This window comes from Vipera ursinii (assembly GCF_947247035.1).
Source record: "Vipera ursinii genome assembly, chromosome: 5".
NCBI classification, from domain to species: Eukaryota; Metazoa; Chordata; class Lepidosauria; order Squamata; family Viperidae; genus Vipera; species Vipera ursinii.
This window is the reverse complement of record NC_139518.1, coordinates 10,582,017-10,591,417: the sequence shown is the minus strand read 5'-3', so window position 1 is coordinate 10,591,417 and position 9,401 is coordinate 10,582,017.

Below are 9,401 nucleotides of genomic sequence, written 5' to 3'. Positions count from 1 at the left end.
TTTAAGGGTAGCCCCATGTAAAGAGCATTGCAGTAGTCCAAACGAGAGGTCACGAGTGCATGGGTGACCTACGTAGGGCATCTCGGTCTAGATAGGGCCGTAATTGGCGCACCAGGCGAACCTGGGCAAAGGTTCCCCTAGTCACAGATGTTATGTGGTCTTCCAAGGAAAGCTGTGAATCTAGGAGGACTCCCAAGTTGCGAGCCTTATCTGTTGGGGTTAATAACTCACCCCCTATAGAAAGAGATGGAATGTTCTGAGTATCCCGAGATGCAGGGACGTACAGCCACTCAGTCTTGTCAGGGTTGAGTTGAAGCCTGTTCTTCCCCATCCAGACCCGAACTGCTTCCAGGCAACGGGACATCACATCCAGGGCATCACTGAGGTGGTTTGGGGTTGAAATAAAAAGCTGGGTATCATCAGCATACTGGTGATACCCGACTCCAAAACCACGAATGATCTCACCTAGCGGTTTCATGTAGATGTTGAATAGGAGAGGCGAGAGGACCGATCCTTGAGGGACTCCACAAGTGAGAGGCCTCGAACTCGATCTCTGCCCTCCTGTTAATACCGACTGCGAACGTCCCATGAGATAGGAGGAGAACCACTGGAGAACCGTGCCTCCCACTCCCAATCCCCTGAGACGCTGCAGTAAGATACCATGGTCGATGGTATCAAAAGCCGCTGAGAGGTCTAGAAGAACTAGGATAGAGGAACAGCCTCTGTCCTGAGCTCTCCAGAGATCATTTATTAGTGTGCCAATGACAAACCAGTTCTGTGGGGGCTTCAAAAATAATTTGGAAAGAATGTTGTTGTTTTTAATATCTGAACAACTTGGTACTAGATTTTGGAAACAACCTCTGAATCTTAGATCTTCACAAGCCGGTAGCTCGGTCTTGCCGTGGCATGAATCCAGATTTTACAAAAACTTTTCTAAAGAGATTTATCCATTAATATCTGTGAGAACGCGGTGGCTCAGTGGGTTAGGACGCTGAGCTTGTCGATCAGAAAGTCGGAAAGTTTGGCGGGTCGAATCCCGAGTGCCGCGTAACAGAGTGAGCGCCTGTTACTCATCCCAGCTTCTGCCAACCTAGCAGTTCGAAAGCACGTAAAAATGCAAGTATGTGTGGGGGAACCTTTACCTTTACCTAAGATGATCAAAGGCCTAGAGACTAAAACATAGTTTAGGAACAATCCAGAGAAAGAAATATTTCTGCAAAGGAATAATGGAGAAGATCTTAAAAAGAAAAGACAGAAACCAGCCCCCAGAAACCAACCCCAGCCTCTCTCCCCCAAGCAGAAACTAGGCAGAGGCCAGCTTTTAGAAATGCAGATGTAATAATCCATTCAGGAAAGTTAGAGTCAGGAAGCTAAAAGATTAGGAAGACAAAGAGACCTAAAATCTACATACCCCACCCAAACTCTAGAAGACATGACCTTTGAGGACATAATAGGATTAACCCACCAATACCAAAAGGGCACACTCAGACTCAGGTCAAAGTACATGACACAGGAAATACAAAACCTCAAGCAGGAACAGGAAACAACCTCAAAAGCCCCAGAAGGTATAAAAAAACCCACCACTCCCAGCAACAGGTGGTCAGCTTTCCCAGAGCCATCTTTCTGTCTGGCTCTCCTCTTCAATAAACTACAACCTTCTTTCTAAAGCAGTTTCCATTTTGTTTATTCCCAGCTTGGACTGGACCCTGATGAAGATTTTTCTTTCAACAATAAGAACGGCTGCAGGACCTGGGTTTGGCTAGTCTATAGAAAAGAAGGACTAGGGGTGACATGATAGAGGTATTCCAGTATTTGAGGGGCTGCCACCAAGAAGAGGGGGTCAAATTATTCTCCAAAGCACCAGAGGGCAGGACAAGAAACAATGGTTGGAAACTGATCAACAAGAGAAGAAATCTGGAACTAACGTGAAACTTCCTAAGAGTGAGAACAATTAACCAGTCGAACAGCTTGCCTTCAGAAATCATGGGCACTCTATCACTGGAGATTTTTAAGAAGAGACTGGACAGACACTTGTCTGAGATGGTATAGGTTCTCCTGCTTGATCAGGGGGCTGGACCTCCAAGGTCCCTTCCATATTCTATTCTATTCTATTCTATTCTATTCTATTCTATTCTATTCTATTCTATTCTATTCTATTCTATTCTATTCTATTCTATTCTATTCTATTCTATTCTATTCTATTCTAACAAATGCTGGTAGAAAAGTAATCAGGAGTCTGTAGTCTGTTACAGGGGATGGCTGCTGGATAAAAGAAGAGGAAATGGCATTACATATCAAAATGAGCTTCTGCTCACTGTGTTAAAGAGATTTGGATATGTTAGGAGAAACATAAAAATAAGTTGAATGCAATGGGAATTGGGTGTTTTAAGAAACGTGTGGTAAAACAAGAAGAGTGAATCTCTTGTCAAGTAAATCTGGCTTCCCCATTGACTTTGCTTGTCCAAAGGTCGCAAAAGGTGATCACATGACCCTGTGACACTGCAACAGCATAAATATAAATCAGTTGCCATGCGTCACAAGACCAAAAGGATACCACAGTGGCCATAAGTGTGAAAAGCGGTCATAAGTCACATTTTTCAGTGTCGTTATCACTTAGTATGGTCCCTAAATGAACTGCTGTAAGTCATGGACTACCTGAAGTTGATGAAGGAATATTGGATTGCATAACAATGTGAGTGACCTTTATGAAAGGTGTAGGTTGAGCTAGTTGACCACACGTCCCGCCTTGGCATGTGAAGAACTAATATGCCTGGGAATGTTAATGTTTGCTTTATATAAAATGCCACTATTCCAGTAGATGGTGCTGCCTGTCTGCATATTTTTAATTCCAACTCTTTCACATTGAGTCCTTTGATATCAAAAGCAAAACATTCAAAATGTATTAGTGGTATAAATGTGAAAACAAATCTTTTTTTTTTCCATAATGGGTCTATGAGCCATATTGAATTAGATTTAGTGCCCCATTGCAAATATCACTGCAATGATAAAGGGACAGAGCAGATATACTGGACTTCAGCTTCCAAAATCGGGAGTGTTGGCTAAACATTTGGGAGCTGAACTCTTAACATATCCAAAGAAAACCAGGATGAAGAAGTCTTTTGGGAGGCTGAGAGCTGTAGACCAAATGGGACCCCATCATATGAGGGCAAGTTGTGAAGTTTGTAGGGTTTTGTTGCTTTTTTGCCATATTCATCTAAGTGTTTTTATTGCAGCTTTCATCTGCTTCTCAACTCAAAATGTCAGCTTCAGGAGGTGGTGAAAACTAATACTTTCCTAGTCATCAAGTTATTTGAAATTCTTGATCACGTTTCCAGTACAGTTTAAAACCGATCATCCTACTAGTACATACAATTGATACTTAAAATATTGTTTGAATTCTTCACGGTCAAGAGTCAACTATCTTTGATTTTTTAAAGAAAGTTTCACATCCCTAGTTTCTACTATCACTACAGCCTTAAGACTGTGATACAAAGAATGCTGAATTTCACACAGTTGAGAACTAATTACCCTAGAGGGTTATTGATATATTGTACAGACATCACAGTACCGTAATCTTGAGTTCTATCATTGAGGCAAGCTGCTATAGAATCAAAATTACTATTTAATAGAGACATCAATTTGTAAGCATACTTGAAAACTCAAAATACCCTTGTATAGATATAGCCATATGTAACCAACTTTTTATTATTATTACTGAACAAATCTTTTAGGGCCTGATTATTATTATTCTTATTATTCTAGGAAAACCTTATTTCTAAGAAATGGAAAAGAGATACAGTGTAGTCTACGTTTTACGGTACAGCAGTGAGATGTTATTGCAGCATTGTGTTTTAAACAGCCTACTTCAACAAGGAAGTTAAGTTGGAAAGCATTCTGAGAAAAGCTATTAAGATAATAAAGAGTTCAGAAAATAATAATGGTGTGAACCATTGAGACTTTTGTTAAAGATTAAATGGGAAAATGTGTTGACAGCTGAAATTCAACATCAGAAAGAAGGGAAACAACTATTGGTGAATGAGAACAAAACAAGAAGCGGTACTGTGGATGAGAGATTCTGGCTAAACTGGTAAATATGTCTATTTACAAAAGGAGAGATGCTTGCATAAGGAAGTTGTAAGAACTCTTTTTTAAAAAATAATAATAAAGCAACTAAATGTCCTTAATATGTATTTTTGCAAACATCCAGATTTCTCAGATCTATTGTTTTACTTCTTTTTTCCAAGAAAAAAAAGGGGGCGGGGCGGAAACAACCTTGCCAAATACAATACAAATGAAAATAGATATTTGTTCAGCATGCAACAGAATGTAAGAATAACAAAGCAATTTAAACTATCAGAACCCATGAATGTAATGAAATACCATCTTTAAAAATGGTTATGGGGATTATAAAGAATATTTTAAGGTGGCTGATTAGAAAGCAAACATCACTGAGAGGAAGAGAAAAGATAAGCAATTGCTTTGTAATTATACCACTTTTAAGAGTCAGTTAAATAATTTGCCCGTAATAGCTCTGATTCCATGAGGTCTTTGAGGTTATGAACTGGTGCAGGACACAGACCATATCTAAGCAGGAAAGGTTTGTTTTTATCAAACACTAGAGTACCGGACAACTCTGTTTCGTATTTTGACTCTATAAACAGAGACATAGAATCAAAATCATGTGAAGTATTAACACCGCTTTCTAAATCCTTAGTAAGACCACACCTGGAATATGGCATCGAGTTTTGATTACCACATTACAAAAAAGATGTTGAGACTTGGGGAAAAGTACAAAGAAGAGCAACTAAAAAGGCCGGGAGACAAAAACATATGAAGAATGGCTGCAGGAACTGGGTATGGCTAGTCTAGAGAAAAGGATTAGGGGTGACATGATAGCAGTATTCCAGTATTTGAGGGGCTGCCACAAAGAAGAGGGGGTCAACTTATTTTCCAAAGCACCAGAAGGCAGGACAAGAAACAATGGATGGAAACTAATCAAGGAGAGAAGCAACCTGGAATCGAGGAGAAATTTCCTAACAGTGAGAACAATTAACCAGTGGAACAGCTTTCCTTCAGAAGTTGTGGATGCTTCATCACTAGAGGTTTTTAAGAAGAGACTGACAGCAACCTGTCTGAAATGGTATAGGGTCTCCAGCTTGAGCAGGGGGTTGGACTAGAAGACCTCCAAGGTCCCTTCCAGCCTATTCTGATTGATTGATAGTATTGCCTAAGCCAACTGAAGTGGGGTTTTTAGAATGTGGGAAGAATCCAGAGAAAGAAATATTTTGAGAAATATTAAAAAGGCAGAGTATGTTTCGCCAAAGGATTTTAAAGGCAGAAACCAACCCCCCCACCCCCCCGCAAGTCTCTTTGCCCCAAACAGAAACCAGGTCTGCAGAAATGCAGATGTGATAATCTTGTCAGAAAGATTGGAGCCAGGAAGCTTGGATTAGAAAAATAAAGATCCCTAGAATCAACAATCCCTCACACCAAAAAAAAATCCAACAGTCATCAGCCACAGCCCCAGGGAAGCAGGATATGACCTTTGGGTCATAATAGGATTAAGCCACCCCCATCAGAATACCAGAAAGGCACACTCAGACTCAGGTCAAAGTTCATGCCACAGGAACAACTCCCAACAAAAGCCCAAGAAGGTATAAAAACCCACCACTCCCTGCTACATGTAGTCAGTTTTTCCAGAGCCATCTTTCTGTCTGGCTCTCCTCTTCAATAAACTACAACCTTCTTTCTACAGCAGTCTCCATTTTGATTATTCCCAGCTTGGACTGGACCCTGACGAAGATTTTTCTTTCAACAAGAGAAAGCATTTCTAGGTCTAAGTTGAACTAGGAGCACTTTGCTTACAAAATATGTACTTTATTAGTGCTTGGTTTATGGGTGACAACCAGCACTTTGAATTGTACCTTGAGGCTGATCAGTAATCAGCATAGATTGTAGAACAGGAATTTTACATGGGCAAAATTAGGTACACCCATAAATTGATGCTGAGCTGCATTCTGGACCAGTTGTAACTTCTGAGTAGTCTTCAGAGATGGTCTCATAGAAATCAGTAGTCCAAATATTTTTTTGGGGGGAGGGGGTGACTGTGAGAAGGGCCTTTCAATCCAGGAAAGGACACAGTGCATAAAACAAATAGGTGCAAAATGGTTGTAGAATAGAAGCTGGCTGTGATATGGAATTATGGCTTGACAATTTAGGAAGAAGATTTAATGTAAGTATATTGATTTTAGCAAGCTGATTTCACTTTTTAAGAATTTCCAGCTGAAAAAGAGAACCAAAAGCTGCTTGCAGTTCAGTGAAATAAATCTCAAATTGCCAAATTCGTTTGTGCAAAATTCACTTCAGATTTGGGCAAGGAAAAAAAAACCTCTCTGTGTACGAAGACAACTAATTTGGTTTAGCTTTATGTTTGTAATAATCTACATTTCTAGTGGGACATCCATTCAGGTGATGGAATAAATATTGCTCATTCTATTGTCGGTCAGAGATAACAATGCAAGCAATGATTGCACTTTAGTTTTAGATGCAAACCTGGAACTTGGTAGCAAAAGCAATCCAGCCCATAGGTGGCTTTGTCACTTTGATAGCTTATCCAAAATTATGAACTGGGATCTTTTGTTTTGTTTTTATTTAAGAACCATTCTGTACAAATGCATTTTGGTAGAGTTAACAACATTCGAACTGGTATAATCTGCCTTCAATTCTTGTCCTACTTCTGTGTTCTTATAATGTGTTTTACCGATCTCGCAGCAGAACCCAGCATGGAGCCGTGGAGCTGTATTCATCAGTGACTCACAGCCTTGCTTAGGGTCCAATTTTCCTAGCAGTTCTATGGGAGAAAGCATGAAAAGCTCCTCTCTCATGCAGTGCGCAAGACAAAAATCTGTATTCATTACTGCTCTAAAAGATTTGTTGCCCTTTGGAGGTGCTCATCCATTAAGGGCATACATCTGCGTTAAACCGAGTCACCTTTAGCTTTCTGTGCTTTCCTATGTTTTTTTTTAAAAAACATATTATTATCAAGAATACTGGTCAGTTGAAAAACGACTGGAGAGCTGGTTAAGTACACAACAGCCAGTAGCAGGTACCTCGACCCCCCAATTAAATACCTTGTAAAAAAATTCTTATTTTCAGTTAAAATGGGATCGGAAAATTGTAAAAGGTTTTAGAACTGGCAGGAAAAAAAGTGGATGCTTAAGGATCCAAATTCTTACTACTGAGGAATTCCTCTTCTAAAAATGAAGGTGAAGTGAGACAAGCTTAATTTAGAAGGAAGGGAGGGAGGGAGGGAGGGAGGGAGGAAGGAAGGAAGGAAGGAAGGAAGGAAGGAAGGAAGGAAGGAAGGAAGGAAGGAAGGAAGGAAGGAAGGGGGAGGGAGGGAGGCAACTCTTGTCAATTTCAAAGATTGAAGCATGAATCGTGATTATGTATGGTTGATAACATTATGACTAGATTTTAGTGATCACATTTAGGATTCTGATTATAAACTTCAGGGTCACATGAATGTGCTACTGTATACCAAGTAATAGCCAATATATGATGAATTTCAAGAGGTCAGATGTTGGCTGGACAGTGGCCAAATCCTGTTTCTCTTTAACTTCTAGAGGATGTTTGTTAACAGGATGCTCCTGGTCTATAGTATAGACTCTGAGTGCAGTTCTGGGAATACATTTTAAAAATGATTCACACAATCTCTGCCATTTTAAGAGATGGGTGATGAAGATTGTTTGGTTCGAATTGACGAGGACTCAGAGTGGTTAACACTGAACGAGTTTATTGAATACACAAAGTCAACTGTCAAATGTCAAATGTTGCAACCCTTTTATAGAGAAAGCGTTTGAACTGTAACCAATACAAACTGTCTGTTTTCCCGCTCCTTGGTTGTGGCGTCCAATGATTGCACCTTATTTTCCCGCTTTAAACCTTGCAAAGCTGCACAGTGTTTGCAATATCTTCTATGGCTTATTGCTAACTATTTACATACACAACAAAGATAATCTGAATAAAAAGCCTTTTCCATATACTGGATAATCTCCTTGCTTATGCAAATCAGGCTGGGATGTTATTTTTGGTACATTCTGCTGGAAGAGTGTTGTTTCTCAATTTTTCTTTGACAGTAGGTTTATGGTTAAAACTAAAAAGAGCCACAAAAACATTAACTCTTCCTAAACTAGAATGTTTCCTCTTGATGGCAGTATCCACAGTCACTGGAAGATTATTCCTAAATCTTTTTTTTTACAAATTTTATTGATTTTCTAATATTACTTTTACATATTTGAAAAGCAGCATGGTGGCTGGGTAGTAGTAATTCAATTACTAACAAATATCATTAGTACAGATTTCAGATTGCTACTGTAAACATTTCCTCTCTTTTTCCATTCATATGTAGTCTGTGAATTTAAAGACAAGTTTTATCCTATCAATCACATAAAAAATAACTTTCTTACATATATGACCTCGTGACCTCTCGTTTAGACTACTGCAATGCTCTCTACATGGGGTTGCCCTTGAGGACCACTCGGAGGCTTCAGCTGGTGCAGAATGCAGCCGCGCGAGTTGTGTTGGGGGTCTCCCGATACTCCCATGTTACACCTCTGCTCTGTGAGCTGCATTGGCTTCCAGTTGCCCTCCGGGTGAGATTCAAGGTGCTGGTTATGACCTATAAAGCCCTACATGGCATGGGTCCGGATTACCTATGGCAACACCTGCTGCCGGCGTCAACCTCCCTCCGTCCAGTGCGCTCCCACAGAGAGGGCCTCCTCAGGGTGCTACCGATCAGAGAATGTCGACTGGTGACCCCCAGGGGGAGAGCGTTCTCTGTGGGCACGCCAGACCTGTGGAACCACTTACCGGTTGAGCTCCGGATGGCTCCTGACCTTCGCTCCTTCCGACGTGATCTAAAAACTTATTTATTTGAACAAGCCGGCCTGGTCTGATGGGTTTGGGGTCTGGGATTTTAATATGGATTTTAACTAATGTATTACATCGGGCATAATTATTTAATGTTTTTTAACTTTTGTATTTCGTATTTTGATATTTATTGCCCTGAGTCCTTCGGGAGAAGGGCGGTATAAACATTTAATAAATATAAATATATATAAATATAAATATATGCATAGTTTTTAGTTTACACATATTCTAGTTGTTTTAACATACAATCTTTTAGACAATCAATGACCTAATAAATTTTTGAATTTTAATTTTCACTAACATTTAGATTTAACATTTGATATTTATCATTGCCAAAAAATTTAATATACTCCCAATTCATCTATCACCATTCCTCACAAAATCTAATATTCAAAATACATATCCCATTTACTTAATTTCTCACCCTCTATGTCAACAAATTAAGCATACAATATGATATCCTTCCTTTT